Source organism: Corythoichthys intestinalis, chromosome 13, assembly GCF_030265065.1.
Source record: "Corythoichthys intestinalis isolate RoL2023-P3 chromosome 13, ASM3026506v1, whole genome shotgun sequence".
In the NCBI taxonomy this organism is placed as follows: domain Eukaryota; kingdom Metazoa; phylum Chordata; class Actinopteri; order Syngnathiformes; family Syngnathidae; genus Corythoichthys; species Corythoichthys intestinalis.
Window position 1 is genome coordinate 48,411,406 of NC_080407.1, and position 16,572 is coordinate 48,427,977.

General features: G+C 39.4%; 1 protein-coding gene across 2 annotated transcripts in view; it reads left to right on the forward strand.

Moving 5' to 3' along the window:
• tkfc (triokinase/FMN cyclase) overlaps positions 1-16,572 on the forward strand; it is a 170,661-nt gene that overhangs the window by 19,587 nt on the left and 134,502 nt on the right. The window contains exon 3 of one of the 2 annotated variants that reach the window (XM_057853816.1): positions 14,617-14,680. The gene's annotated coding sequence lies outside the window, so the exon portion shown is untranslated. The remainder of the gene's footprint in view (positions 1-14,616; positions 14,681-16,572) is intronic. The other variant, XM_057853815.1, reaches the window with a different exon arrangement.

Below are 16,572 nucleotides of genomic sequence, written 5' to 3' on the forward strand. Positions count from 1 at the left end.
GCGACCGCAGATTCATCCTCGAACAAGAGGCTATTCAAAACTCATCAGGCCATCTCGGAGCCAAAACCCTCGAGATGACTCTCAATATTTCCCAGCGTGCTTCGCTTCACGCCAGAAGCTTTCATGGCGGCCTTCCCTTTGTTTTGACAACTCGTCCTCTTTGTTGACTGCCGTCTCCGGGGCGATCCGCGGAGGGTCGCGGCGGCCCTCCGTATCAATCAAAGACCTGTTAGTGGACTTATTATTGGATGGCACGACCTTCAAAGATGCGCTGCTGCGTTGTGTTACTATGGGAACCGAGATTCGCCTGGAGGAACATCGGCAAATGGTTTGGAAAAGGATTGTAAGGATCTGTCGAAAAAAAGCCCCTTTTCAACCTCTCGCATGGTCGACCGCCCTCAAAAATGAGTTGAGGAACCCACCAAAACCTCTGCTCGCTCACCATAATTACGGGCAACTCGGTCTGTGGGGCATCTTTATAAATCAGCCAAAGCGCAAAATATTCCAGGCGACATCTCGTAAACAACGACGCTCGGTTTCAATCCGAGCTTTGATGGTTTCGCGAGCGCCATCCGTCTTGTGACGCAACACGTCGACTCGCGGCTGCAAATTGGCGAGTTTGTCCTCTCGCTTCCGTTCCACTTAGTTAGAGAAAACTCGTCTCCGGTTCGGCCTGATAAGCCGGACAATGAGTCGGGATGTAATGACGGGCATTATGCGTCAATAGAGACGAGGAGAAAGGACGGCCGGACGATAGCGAGGGCTCGGGTTTCGTTCCTTGAAGGGAGCATTATGGTCTCAACATGGTGAAATCATTAAGTCTCGCCGAATCCTCGCTCTTCTGTTTTTTCACCCGTCGACGAGGCGGCCGCTTAATCACCGTGCCGAGCAGGTGCCGCGGAATGTTTGCGCGGGGTGTTCAGCCATCGATCAGAAAGGGTTAGCGGTTAGCGCGCTCTCGTCTTGTTTTCACAGTCAAAGGTTGCAGACGGGCTAACGAGACGCGTCGAGCACCTGATCGGGGATTCCGACAAATGAAGCGAAGCTTCACTTCCACCGACACGTGTTTCCCCCGCTCGCTATATATTTATAGAACAGAGTGGAAATGGAAACTTCCCGACAAACTGTCGACAGTCATTAAAAACAACTTTTGTCTTGAACCGGCAAAGTTTGCAAATATTCATTCATTTCCAATAGGGTCGTTCCGATCATGTTTTTTTGCTCCCGATCCGATCCCGCTCGTTTTAGTTTGAGTATCTGCCGATCCCGATATTTCCCGATCCGATTGCTTTTTTTTTTGCTCCCGATTCAAGTCCAATCATTCCCGATAATTTTTCCCGATCATATACATTTTGGCAATGCGTTAAGAAAAAAATGAATAAAACTCGGACGAATATACACATTCAACATACAGTACATAAGTACTGTATTTGTTTATTATGACAATAAATCCTCAAGATGGCATTTACATTATTAACATTCTTTCTGTGAGAGGGATCCACGGATAGGAAGACTTGTAATTCTTAAAGGATAAATGTGACTTTGTATATTGTGGCTAAATATTGCTATCTAGTGTATTTGTTGAGCTTTCAGTAAATGATACTTTAGCCATTTAACTTCTGCCCAAATGCATGATGGGAAGTGCAACCGTGACTGTGTGTAGTGGCACCAATTGATATATCTTCTCTGCGTTGGGAAGTAACATAGGGTGTTAAGGAAAAGATCAACCACTACTGTTCATCCCCACATTGCTTCCCACGATATTTCTAATTGTTGAGAGAGGGATTTTAGGGCTTTAGCCAATTGAAAAGAGGCTCCAAAGACTGCCAAAATTCTCTCTACTCATTTTACGCTGCCTGTTAGCTCTATATATAGGTAAAACGGCGCTGTTATAGATTAAACGCGACAATGCGTGAGTGGGTCGTGCAGCGCATGCGTTAATTGCATGAAATATTTTGACGTGATTTATTTTTTAAAAATTAATTACAGCCGTTTATGCGATAAATTTGATAGCCCTACTTTAAGCCAAAACTAAAGACTCTGGATGAATGTAAGACATTTTGTCTGTAACGTTAAATACAATTAGAAAACGCTTTAATAAAAAAAATATATATATTAGGGCTGTCAAACGATTAAAAATTTTAATCGAGTTAATTACAGCTTAAAAATTAATCGTAATTACTCGCAATTAATCGCAATTCAAACCATCTCTAAAATATGCCATATTTTTCTGTAAATTATATATATATTCTGTAAAATAAATTGTTGGAATGGAAAGATAAGACACAAGATGGATATATACATCCAACATACGGTACATAAGGACTGTAGTGGGCATTTCACTCTACTGTCATTTAAATCTGTCTATGCTGTCCTCACTCCGAAGCGTCTACTTTTTCCAAAGCTAGAGAGGTAGTGAACGACGCCTTAATAATCAGACTTCTTTCTTTTTCGTCTGATTTATTACTAAAATAGCCTCAAAAAATTGTCCTCTTTAGACCGTCGTAAAACTACAACAACAAAAAAGTACACAAGCATTGCATTAGCAACAACGTTAGCTTAGCACACTATACAGGTTCACTAAACATAAACAAAAAGCGTCTCATACAAAAAATATAACATTTCGCTTACTAACATAATATGTACATTCTTTACAACAACCATACTTAGGGACAAATATTGTCCAAGGATCATATAAGGACAACATTACAACGTAGGCGTCAGCCCGAGACGTCGTGCAGCCATATTGAACTGGCAAGAAAACAACAAACCATGTCGCAAAGCGACCACAAGAGTTCGCTGTTAGACAGCACAAAAAGCCTTGCTGTAAAACTTACCAAAAGGCAGAATACTGTCCGAGTGGGACATGTGCGTTAATTGCGTCAAATATTTTAACGTGATTCGTTTTTTAAAAATCATTACCGCATGTTAACGCGATAATTTTGACAGCCCTATGTATATATATATATATATATTAAAAAAAAGGCATGTCCGATATTTTTTTGCCGATTCCGATACTTTGAAAATGCCGATCGATCAGGACATCTTTAATAATTATGATTGTCAAATGACAGTCTCATGGCACCACTGTCAAATACATTGTTACCAAATACCATAACTAGCAATTAATGAAACAACTGGAACAGTAACTGAAAAAATAATTAGCGCAGAACATGAATTTGTATTATTTACATTTGTAGCAATGCATGCTAGGAGGCATGCTGGACGACAGCAGTTTTACAGCAGGTGGCAGCAAAGGTTTGCTGTCTCCCCCAAAGGAGCAGTGATGGCCAAATGAAGCTTCTTGAAGCAATGAAGCTTTGCAGCCAATTGGTTCAAAGCTTCATGGTGGTTCATTTGGTCTTATGACAGTCGTATGATGCCGCTGTCAAATAAAGTGTTACCGGTTTGGTGTAAATATCTCAAAATAGAGTGAGGACAGCTGCGGATTATCTTCGAACAAATGCCATTTTTGTGCCAAATTTGAAGAGTGTGTTATAGTCAGGTGCAAAAATTACAGTAGTTCTTTTGTAGAGTATCCTAGAATGATTTCCTGACCAAATTATCGACAATCGTTGTATCGCCATATCGTGAGCTTTGTATCGCAAATCATATCGTGAGGCACCAAGAGGTTCCCACTCTTAACCATGATATTTTGTCACACCGCTACCATACCTTGTGAAAGGAAGCTAATTGGAGGGAAAAAACAACCTTGGTCGTTGCTTAGTTTCCACAGCAAGTTGCATCAGACAGGCCGGCTTTTTCAGTGTAACACACACACATGGACGCAGTTGTGAATGGATGAATGGTGGAAAACAGATGATGGTGGAGAAAGCGGTCCGCGCGTAGATAAACCTGCTCTTTCTCTTATCTGAAAACAGAAGAGGAAAAGGAAGACGGGATTCTCTTACAGCGTGGAGACAGTTCTTATCTGCGACCCCCTTTAAGCGCCTGGCTGTCTCCCCTCGGTGTCCCCCGCTCACCCTCCTCGTCTCCCGCTGTGTCCCAGCGTTGTTCTTGGCCTCTCTGGTTACTGTTAAAAGGCCAGAAGAAAAGACGGCTAGAAAAGGAGGGAACGAAACCATGACGGCGGACAAAAGGGACCACTTAAAACTTCCCCAAGAAGTTGTTTGCGCGTCCCCCTAGCCCATCCTATCCGGGTGTCCCTCGTCACCTTTCTCTACAGGCTCCTTTACCGAGCATCGCCGCTGGAGTTAAAAAAAAAAAAAAAAAAAAAAAAATCCCCCTGCCGTCTCGAACATCGCAATTTTAAGTGACTTTTTGGTCATTTAAAGCGATATTAACACTTGCAAGTGACGCAATGAAACTTAAACTTAAAATTAACTTGGTTCAATGTAGTTGTTGAGCGCCGATATTAAAACAATATTTTCCAAATACACAACTTTCCAAATGCTGATAGAACATAAAAACTGAATGAATTTTAAAATGCAGCACAGTGATCCCCCGTTTTTCGCGGTTAATGATGAATCCCTCTCCCCATTTCTCCTTTTTCCCCAATGTAAAATAAAAAAAAACAACAAAAACCCTTATATGGATACAGTATGTGTGTTTTTATAAATGTTTTTTTAAGCACTGCAAATGTATTTTTTTTAATTGAAAAAAATTGGCAATGGACTGAGGGCTGTAAGTTTTAAGCGTATTACAAGGTTAATATATAATTTAAAATATGATTAATTTCAAGATTTTGTCAAACTTAAGTTTCCAAATTGTGGGAAACACAAAATTGGCTTCGATGTTTACATTTTTTTTTTATTGTCAACACAGATCTCAATTGCATTATTTTTACCTTTTACATACATATATATATATATATATATATATATATATGCGTATTAGTTAGATACTTAGTTACTCTAGTCTATTCAATATCATTAAAATTTTTATTAATAACTTTTTTTCAAATGACCTTTTTAAAAGTAATTTTTTAAGATATAGGTCGGATGGTATTTTTTGAAGTATTTAAAATGTCATTATTCTATTAACTACAGCTATTTTTTTTTTTACATTTAAAAATATATATAAATTTAACTTAATCTATTTTTTAATCTCAGCTAAAAATCGATGGGCAAATCCCTTTAAATTTTTACCTATGGTAAATTCAAAAACAACGGCAAATCACGTAACAAAATTGCAAATTCCAAAACAAAAAACGGCAAATCGCGTAATAAAACGGCAAATTCAAAAATACAACGGCAAATCACGTAACAAAAAAACAACACGATGGCAAATCACGTAACACAACGGCAAATCATAACACAACGGCAAATTCAAAAACACAACGGCAAATCACATAACAAAACGGCAAATCACATAACCAAACGTCAAATTCTAAACCACAACGGCACATTCCAAAACAACGGCAAATCACGCAACAAAACGGCAAATTCCAAAACTCAATGGCAAATTACGTAACAAAACAGCAAATTTTAAAAAACAACGGAAATTCTAAAACAAAAACGGCAAATTTTAAAAACCAACGGCAAATTCTAAAACAGAAAGGCAAATTCAAAAGCAGAACGGCAATTTCCAAAACAAAAATGGCAAATTCCAAAGCACAACGGCAAATCGCGTAACAAAACGGCAAATCACTTAACAAAACGGCAAATTCAAAAATACAACGGCAAATCACGTAACCAAACGGCAAATCACATAACCAAAGGTCAAATTCAAAACCACAACGGCAAATTCAAAACCACAACGGCAAATTCCCAAACAAAAACGGCAAATTACGTAACAAAACGGCAAATTTAAAAACACAACGGCAAATTTAAAAACACAACGGCAAATTTTAAAACAAAAACGGCAAATTTTAAAACAAAACTGCAAATTCAAAAGCAGAACGGCAAATTCCAAAACATAAACGGCAAATTCCAAAGCACAACGGCAAATGACGTAACAAAACGGCAAATTCCAAAACACAAAGGCAAATCACGTAACAAAACGGCAAATCACGTAACAAAACGGCAAATCAAAAGTGCAACGGCAAATCACAGAACACAACGGCAAATTTAAAAACACAACAGCAAATTGCAAATTAGCCAATTGTTATAAACATGAGCGTTATATGGCATTTGAGCTAGAGGACTTCTGCAAGTTGGCCAATTGCAATGATGCAATAATGCAATAACTGGCTAGCTAGCCTAAATGCTATATAATGCTAACGTGTACTAGATTGTTTCTCGTGCGCACGAGAAAAAATCTGGTGCGCACCATATTGCTTTAATTAATCTAATTCTGTCGATGTCCCTTTAAGGGCTCCGTAGCGTACTGCGATGGTATGTCAGCGCAACTTTCCTACTGGTGTGTTTGACATTGTCGATGTGTTTTGCACTTCAGGGCCACCGTACATTTGCAATGCAAATATAATCTGTCATTGACATCTAGCGCCGTCAGCCGACGAGTTAAACGAGCGCCCTCCAAAGGGTTAACGGGCTGCCCGTGGGGGGCGACCGCTCAGGCCGCCATCTTGGCGTCGCCACCATCAGGAGGTTTTGATGCGGAAAGTGTGCAAAGCGCCTCCCGCCACGTACAGTAAAGAGCCCACTAATGATCCCCTCCGGGCTCGGTGGTGCCAGTTAACACCAACACATGTCTAAGGTCACACACAGGCACGGCCCCCCTTCAGGGGCACCGGAACACCAAATCCTGCTAATACGCATTCCAACATACAGCAACATTGAAAAGAGGTGAAGGGTCAGAGCCGTTGGCACCTTGTATAAGCTTTTACAGCCACGCACAAAACGCACATGTATGCGTCCGCGCCGCAACACTTTCTCCACTTCATCTTATTGAACGCACACACCTGTAAGCTATGTTTTAATAGTGCCGCGCGCTGTCAGTAGCGTATCCAAGTCCTTGTTTTACGGCCGCGTTCCCACACGGCAACGCAACGACAAAGCCATTATCGCACTAAATTTGACTATTGGTGTGTATTTAAGGGATCGGCTGCCAATGATGGCGATGGACGACCAGTTTTTACTGTGTGCGGCTTCGCGTACATTTCGATTATTTTGCAACGTTGCGAAGAAAAGTAACAAAATGGCTCAGTGGCGCCCCCTTGAATTGTAAAAAAGGCATGTCCATTTAGGTTTTTTTCGACGTAGAGCAATGAAATTTGGGGAGTCAATACATTGCAAAACTGCTCCAAAAAGTCTCTTTCACCTATATTCCAAACCCAACAGGAAATCGGGTATTTTGGATTGAATGCGAAATTGTTATCGATTAACGGGGAGCACATTTGAGACCTTGGTGCCTAGAGTGTTAGTTGGATCCTCATCTAAATTGGTAAGAATGTTCATGAGCAGTGTTACAACGCCGTTACTGAAGGTCAAAAGCGTTGCATTACTTACTTTGAATAAAATGAAGAAACTACCAGCCGTAGCAAGTCTACTCTGCTCTGTTTATTTGTCATCCAAGACTTTGGGTGCGTTCAGGTTCATGGCAATGAAAATAGTAAACACAAATAGCCTACCATTGCAAGAACGATGGAGTTGTCGTTTGATACGGTCATAATGTGCAGGTCCTGCACCCATCCGCAGCAAAACTGTTCGTAGCTTTGTAGCGATTTGTAATTTCGGAATTGCTGATGAGTTTAGTAACATACATTAAACAATAAACACAGCAGAATGTCCATTTCACGTAATTGTGGAAGCCCATCGACATCTTTACTCCATTTGTCTTCGGCTTGCTCGTAAGGGTCAACATTGTTCACATCATTAAGTTTGATCACATATCTGTTCTTCGCCTTAGTAACGAGTTTGTCTCTTTATCGAACTGGCAAGTTAAAGTCCCGCGAGCCAGACCTGCTTCCAATATGGCTGCGTTGTTGTCAAATCTCACGTGATCCCCCATTCTGTGACGTAAACCCTCGAGCCTAATAGCACTTCAGAGCCGGAGCTTTCACACACAAACCGGAACAGCGCGTGCGGCAAACGCACATACGCAAAACGGATGCAGAGGGATATGATGGCAGAGCATTCGGAGGAAAATTTGTCCTTTACGAGGTGGAGATATAAACACTATTTCAAGTTGGTCGAAATTAAAGGAAAGAACGTGCATGTAAAGTGTAATTTATGTCCCGGGGCAGTTCAAATCTTTTTATTTTTGTTGCACTTCAAGTGTAGGATAAATCTGTTGCTGGTGAGGTGCAATAAATATTACAAGGTTCTATAACACAACTACCTCTCTGTTCTTCTCTATTCAACTGACTCGAATACTGCTCAGGAAATTTCAAATTCTTTGACATACAACAACTTTTTTTAAAGTAACAGAAATAGTTACTTTCCCTGGTAACTAGTTACTTTTACTATAGAGTAATTCAGTTAATAACTCAGTTACTTTTTGGAAGAAGTAGTAACTATCACTAATTACTTTTTTACAGTAACGTGGCCAGCACTGTTCATGAGACATATGAGATCTTAAGTTCTCAGAACTGTGAGTTTTTATTCATGTGCCTGACCTGGGCAGGGTGCCAAACTTGGCTATTTTTTGGGAGAAACACCAAATCAACATCAGAAAATGTCAAAAAACTCCCTCATACAATGTTCAATCTTTTTCATATCTGGCCGGTATGTGAGGTATCCCAGCCTGAACACGACTGCATTGAAATATTACCCATTAGGCCTAGCGCCCCCTAATGGGAACAGGAAATGCCCTTTCTTACAAGACATCATCCTCCTCCAAGGGAAAAAAATATATTGACCTCAAACCTGTTTCAGGGAAGCCTAAGATATGTGTTCAGGTGCCTGATTAAAAATATTGAGGTTTCATTGAAGCAGACGGGTCCAGACAAGAAAGTGAAAATGACCGTCACCATTTTGTCTAGCCACAAATTCTGAACAGTCATAACTTGACAGACATGCAACATATCTGCGCCAAAATTCCGTGCTTAGTCGTACCTCTTCAGGTACTGTGCTTGGTGAGAGTCATACCCTGAAGGGGTACGACTCTCACCAAGCAAGGGCTTTTCTCGCCATGAAAAGGAAGTCGATTTTTTTCAGGGACTTCGGCAGCTTATAGACCCACAAAATTGGGCACACTTGGTCAAATTGGCCCAAGAGTAGCCCAAAAAAATATTCACGTAAGAGTAGCTTTACTAAATACGAAATAATATTACTTAAGTAAAAGTAGTCATTCAAAAATTTACTGAAGTACAAGTAAAAAAAAAAAGAATATTCGTTGAATAGAAGACTTAAGCGTAACATTGTGAGTAACTGTTTACAATGTCAGATTTTTGTGTAATAATGTATTTTTTTCATCTACATTATATTCATCTATTGTTATTATTATGCTGTACTATAACTTATTACATGACCATATTAGTTCAAAAAGAAGACGCAAAAATCTTCGAATTCAGACCACAACAACACTGAAACATCCCCTGTCCAAATTGCATGAGTGCCCTCTAGTGGAGAAAAAAAATGCTACGGCTGATTGGTACAATGGAGTCAAGTGGTTATTATTGCAACATCTCATTGGTAAAACTGAGACAGCCACTGTCGGCATCTCTGGCGAAGATAAAGTCAGTATGTAGTAAAAAGAGGGAAAATGTATCTTGTGTAGCCCGAAGTAGCGGATTAAGAGTAATGTTTCTTCTTCACAAATCAACTCAAGTAAAAGTAAATATTAAATGGTAAAACTACTCTAAGAAGTACAATGTTACGAACAAGTGTCTGAACCTTTTCGAGTTTCACATTTCTGCAGAACATCACCACTAAATGTGAACTGATCTTTGACAAAATCACACAGATGAAAAAAGTGTCTGCTTTAACTAAAACCATGCAAACATTTATAGCTTTTGATATTTTCATGAAAATCTGGCGTGGATCGCTGTCTTTAGGTCATGCCACATTCAAACCATTTATAAAACATGCCATATTTTTCTGTAAATTATTGTTGGAATGGAAAGATAAGATGTAAGACGGATATATACATTCAACATACTGTACATAAGTACTGTGTTTGTTTATTATAACAATAAATCAACAAGATGGCATTAACATTAACATTCTGTTAAAGCGATCCATGGATAGAAAGACTTGTAGTTCTTAAAAGATAAATGTTAGTACAAGTTATAGAAATTTTATATTGAAACCCCTCTTAATGTTTTCGTTTTAATCAAAAAATAAACTAGTAGCCTGCCATTGTTGATGTCAATAATTACTTACACAATGCTCATGGGTGCTAAAACATATAAAATCTGTCGCACTCAAGCGCCAGCAGAGGGCAGCAAAACTCCATAAAACGCAATTAACAAGTGGGCATTTCACTCTGTCATTTAAATCTGTCTGAGCGGGGCTTGTGCGTTAATTGCGTCAAATATTTTAACGTAATTAATTTAAAAAATTAATTACCGCCTGTTAACGCGATAATTTTGACAGCCCTAATTATAATGTAATGTATTTTGGGCTGTCAAACGATTAAAACGAGCTTAAAATTTAATTAATCATATTATTCATATAATTCAAACCATCTATAAAATATGACATATTTTTCTGTAAATTATTGTTGGAATGGAAAGATAAGATGTAAGACGGATATATACAACATACTGTACATAAGTACTGTATTTGTTTATTATAACAATAAATCAACAAGATGGCATTAACATTATTAACATTCTGTTAAAGCGATCCATGGATAGAAAGACTTGTAGTTCTTAAAAGATAAATGTTAGTACAAGTTATAGAAATTTACTATTAAAACCCCTCTTAATGTTTTCGTTTTAATAAAATTTGTAAAAATTTTAAACAAAAACTAAACTAGTAGCTTGCCATTGTTGATGTCAATAATTACACAATGCTCATGGTGCTGAAACCTATGAAATCAGTCGCACCCAAGCGCAAGCAGAGGGTGACAAAACACCAAAAAACACAAGTAACAAATGGACATGACACTGTGCTCTCATTTTAATCTGTTTGAGCGGGGCATGTGCGCTAAATGTGTGAAATATTTTAACGTGATTAATTTAAAAAATTCATTACCGCCCGTTAACGCGATAATTTTGACAGCCCTATATATTATATTATTATTATTACTTTTGTTCCATGAAGAATTCAGAAACGGTTATTTGATTGTGGCTTTCTGAAAAACAATAAATTTTTACATTTCGGCACTCCTGCAATCATCACACTTTTTCTGTTACAAACTGACCCGGCCCCTCATCAGAGAAGGAAAAAGTTATGTGGCCCTAACAGGAAAAGGTTTGGGGACCCCTGTGTGAGACGGTTTTAACACTTAGGGATGCACTCATCCGTGTCACGAGGTGGCGTACTTGTGTGACTGTTTAATCAACTTGTGACAACTTCGCGCTCTTGGCCGTGTATCTTCTTCCTAATATATCTGCCGTATCTTCCCCGCCCTCCTCTCTCTAGACTATGAAATCATCATGTGTCAGGGCCCGCCGCCGTCTCTGCTTTACGAATTGTGAGCGGCCGCTGGCTCGCCGCTACTGAAGCGCTCGCCAGCTGGAACCGCGTACGCGGGGAGCGGGGAAAAAGGCGCACGTACGGCTCGATGACAGACCGAGCGGACCGTGAAAGGGGGAGCTAAAACGGGAAGGGGGCGTGCGCGGAAAAGTCCGGCGCGGAAGGTTGGCGAGGGGGCACGCTCGTATGAATTTCTGGCTGGGGAAAAACGTGTGTGAAAAGTGTTTTTATGGCGGTGAATGTGTTTAAGGGACTGCTGGGGGAGGGTCAGGGAAAGGTCCAGAGGTTCATAAACGCCCCCCCTTCCTGCGCCGGGACGCGCTCCCAGCTTTCGTTTGCTAAAGTTAAACATAGACATAAACATAGACTCTTCTTATGCCACTTTTCTACTTTTTCATGAATTCTTTATCTGCAATATGCACCCGCTAAGAATCGATTTGTAGTGGGAAGGATAGCAGCGAATACCGTAATTTTCGGGCGATAAGCCGCTACGCCTGCGGCTTTTAGTCCAGTGCGGCTTATTTGTTGTTTTATTTTGGTTAATAGGTAACACTTTATTTCAATCAATCAATCAATGCTTTACAAAAAAGACAAAACATGCTTCATGATAGATAAAAGGCAGGAGGATACCAAAAGACCAAATGAACCGCCATGAAGCTTTGAAACAATTGGCTGCAAAGCTTCATCGATTCAAGAAGCTTAATTTGACAATCAGTTAACCTCTGCTGCCACCTGCTGTCAACAATGTTGTCATCGAACATGCCTCCTAGCATGCATTGCAGCGCTACGGATGTAAATATCAGTCAAAATTCATGTTCTGTGCTAATTATTTCAGCAGGCAGAGAACCAAAAGTGGTATTTGCCCATGTGGCAAAATCGATTTTGCCATGTGGCATTTTTTTGCCATGTGGCATTTTTTTTTTTTTTTTTTTTAATAACTCTTGGTTCTCGCAGTCTCTCCTGCAGGGCCGAGAACCAAAAGTGGTATTTGCCATGTGGCATTTTTTTTTTTTTTGCCATGTGGCAAAATGGATTTTGCCATCTGCCATTTTTTTTTTTTTTTTTTTTGCCATGGGGCAAAATTGATTTCGCCATGTGGCATTTTTTTTTGCCATGGGGCATTTTTTTGCCATGTGTCAAAATGGATTTTTCCATGTGGCAAAATGGATTTCACCATCTGGCATTTTTTTTTGCCATGTGGCAAAATGGATTTTGCCATGTGGCAAAATGGATTTTGCCATGTGGCAAAATGGATTTCGCCATGTGGCAAAATGGATTTCGCCATGTGGCAAAATTGATTTTGCCATCTGGTATTTTTTTGCCCTGTGGCAAAATAGATTTTGCCATCTGGCATTTTTTTTTTGCCATTTGGCATTTTTTTTTTTTTTTTTTTGCCATGTGGCAAAGTGGATTTTGCTATCTGCCATTTTTTTCTTTGCCATGGGGCATTTTTTGCCATGTGTCAAAATACATTTTTCCATGTGGAAAAATTGTTTTTGCCATGTGGCATTTTTTTGCCATGTGGCAAAATGGATTTCGCCATCTGGCATTTTTTTTTTTTTTGCCATGTGGCTAAATTGATTTTGCCATGTGGCATTTTTGATGCCATTTGGCAAAATGGATTTTTCCATATGGCATTTTTTGCCATGTGGCAAAATTGTTGATGCCATGTGGCATTTTTTTGCCACGTGGCATTTTTTTTGCCATTTTGCCATCTGGCATTTTTTTTTTTTTTTTTTGCCATGTGGCTGAACTGATTTTTCCACATTGCATTTTTTTGCCATGTGGCAAAATTGATTTTGACATGAGGCATTCTTTTTTTAGTATAGCCTGACTTGGGTGCCAGTTGAATGTCAATGCGTTGTAATGGTAAATGGATGGCCGAAAATCACAGCCACATTTTTTCCTGCCATTTTAAATTAATGGAAAATTTGGACATGCATAGCCGTCATTGGCATAGCCGGACTTGGGTGCCGGTTGAATGTCAGTGCGCTGTAATGTAAAGTGTATGGTCAAAAATCGCAGCCACAGATGTTTTTCTGCCATTTAAAATGAATGGAAAATTTGGACGTGAATAGCCGTCAATGGCATGGGCATGCATGGCCTGCAAAACTGCCACATACTCCCCAAAAAAATGCCACAAGCAAAATCAATTTTGCCACATGGCAAATACCACTTTTGGTTTTCAGCCCTCGGTAATAACAATCCAAATTCATGTTCTGTGCTTACTATTTCTTCAGTTATTGTTCCAGTTGTTTCATTAATTGCTAGTCATGGTATGGTAATATGGAATCATTTGGTCTTATGACAGTCTTATGACATTGCTGTTAAAGTGTTACCGGTTAACATCTTCTGGTGTAACTATCCCATAATACAGTGAGGACGGCTGCGGCTTATAGTCCAGTGCGGCTTATGTATTAACAAATGGCGTTTTCATGTCAAATTTGTTATAGTCAGGTGCGGCTTATCGTCTGAAAATTACAGAAATGTCTACTAGGGCTAAACTCATTCCAATTCACAGCAGAAAGATGAAAAGAGCTTGTTTGAATCGTCTTGTTAAATATAGAATTGTGAACCTCACATCAGAAATGATCGTGTCGTATCGTGAGGTACTCAGAGGTTCCCAACCCAACAGTTAAATATGTGAAGGATTTAAAAAAAAAAATGTAGCCAGAAACCTCTGAATTTTTGCGCTCAAACTGGATTCTCAAATGCTGTATTGCCGCCATCGACTGGCACTTGTACAGTGGTATGAAAAAATATCTGAACCTTAAACAAAATATTAAATGTGATGGTTCACTTACTTATTTTTACCCCTTCTGTCATTGTTTGCATACTATCTTCATTTAAATATGAAAACCTATAAATGTTTGGGTGGTTTTAGTTAAAGCAGACACTGTTTTTTCATCTGTGTGATTTTGATAAAGCTCAGATCACATTTGATGGGGGTTTGATGCAGAAATGTGAGAAATTCCAAAAGGTTTAGATACTTTTTCATATCACTGTACATCTGTCTCAGTTCTTTTTCAAAGCTTGAAATTCACAGTGGACCGGCAATGTGTACTGGTCAATGGCGGTGATCATTCTGATTCTTAATTGATGAATGTACTTGAATGCTGGTACCTATGTGTGAGTGTTTTTTTTGTTTTTTTTTGTGGCTCTCTTACAGGAAGTGAGTGATTCCCGCCAGCGTGGTCTACTCGGCTGCAGTTCCAGGCTGTGACACATGTAAGGTTTGTTTTTTTTTTTGTTCGGGTTTGCTCAGGGAAACAAAATAATGATGCCTCTTGAGTCACTTGTCATCCATTGCTCACCTACCCGCATTTATGGTATATTCAATGAGACATTCAATTGTGAATCTGTGTTCAAGATAATTCAATATGAATAAGGGGATGATTATCCAACTTTCAGGATATGTTTGTCATATGAAACTGAGGAAGTGATTACATTTTGCGGTCACGAGGTCGCAAGAATTTCTTAAAATAATGCAATATCACATCCCACTGTGACTGTCCGCTCAAGTTACTACATGTGCGGTCATTGCATCACTTCAAATATGCTACATTGATAAAAATCTCGGTCAGGCAAAACGTCGAAATCAGCTCACGAACAAAATGTATTAATTCATTGGCTGCCATTGACAGTGATTCTGGAGAACAGGGAAGGTTTTGCGGGGGGGTTGCAGATTTTCCTCCATTCGCCGCGCACGCACACGAGACATCTGCACGGCAGATTTTGATTGTTTCTTTTCGGAGTCGCTCTTTCATCCCGCTCCTCGTCATCTGAGGAACATCAAGCGGTGGTTCATGGAAATGTCAATGTAAGGGGGAGCGGTGGAACGAGAGCGAGCTACTGACCACTGTTTTACACATTTCTAGCAAAGCGTGCTGCATTGGGAAATCGTTTCTCATTGGCTACCATTGACGGCGCTAGACGTCCAAATCATTTTGACCTTATTCGAGTGGACTCTCACGATATGAGCACAAACTGTTCCACGACCAAGCTCACGTGAATTTGTTTTCTCCATATGAAATTACTATTTTCCAGTAATAATTTATTTTAAAGGCTAAATTGTCTGAAATTTTTAAGTATGAAAACAATTTTATTTATGTACAAGTACTTAACATGTGGGATGAAGTCTTGCGACGTAAGCGAAGTGCAAGCCAGCCGAGCATTAAACCTAGCATTGAAGGAAACGACATGGTTAATGTTCACTTGTAAGCACAAATGATTTTGAAATTTCCAAATATCGGCGGCGATAATCGGTCTATCGTATGCCCCCTCCTGGGATGACTAGACACTTGGGGAGACAAAAAAAATGAGAGATAAATTTCCACTGAAGGAATCTGACCTTCTAGCCAAGCCGCCGTAATCTCGCCAGCCGAACCACCAGGCGCACAGCTCCAACGGCCTGGGCCGGCGGGAACCCGGAAATCCGGCCAGAAGGCCAAACTCCGCGCCCTCACCTTAGTCTTAACCATAGGTTTTCAAAAAGTTTTTGACAGCGAAAAAATATTTGAGACTCAAATTTGTATTTGAACACATACATTTTCATTAAAAAAAAGTTTTGATTTTAGCTATCCTTTTTGTGTTTGGGCCATGTTATGGGTAGGACATTTGTGTCTAAATCATTCAATCCCACTAAAAATTACTTCAATCATTAAAAAATATCTTAAATCAAAGAAAAAAATCATTAAAAAAAATAAAATCATTAAAAAAAAAATTTAATAGTTAGGGCTGTCAAACAATTACCATTTTTGATTGAGGTAATCACAGCTTAAAAATTGTAATCAATCGCAATTCAAACCATCTATAAAATATGCCATATTTTTCTGTAAAGTATTGTTGGAATTGAAGATAAGACACAAGACGGACATAAACATTCAACATACTGTACATAAGTACTGTATTTGTTTATTATTACAATAAATCCACAAGATGGCATTAGTATTTGGTCAATACCAAAAGTTTATCTCAATACTTTGTTATGTACCCTTTGTTGGCAATAACGGAGGCCAAACATTTTCTGTAACTCTTCACAAGCTTTTCACACACTGTTGCTGGCATTTTGGCCCATTCCTCCATGCAGATATCCTCTAGAGCAGTGATGTTTTGGGGCTGTCGT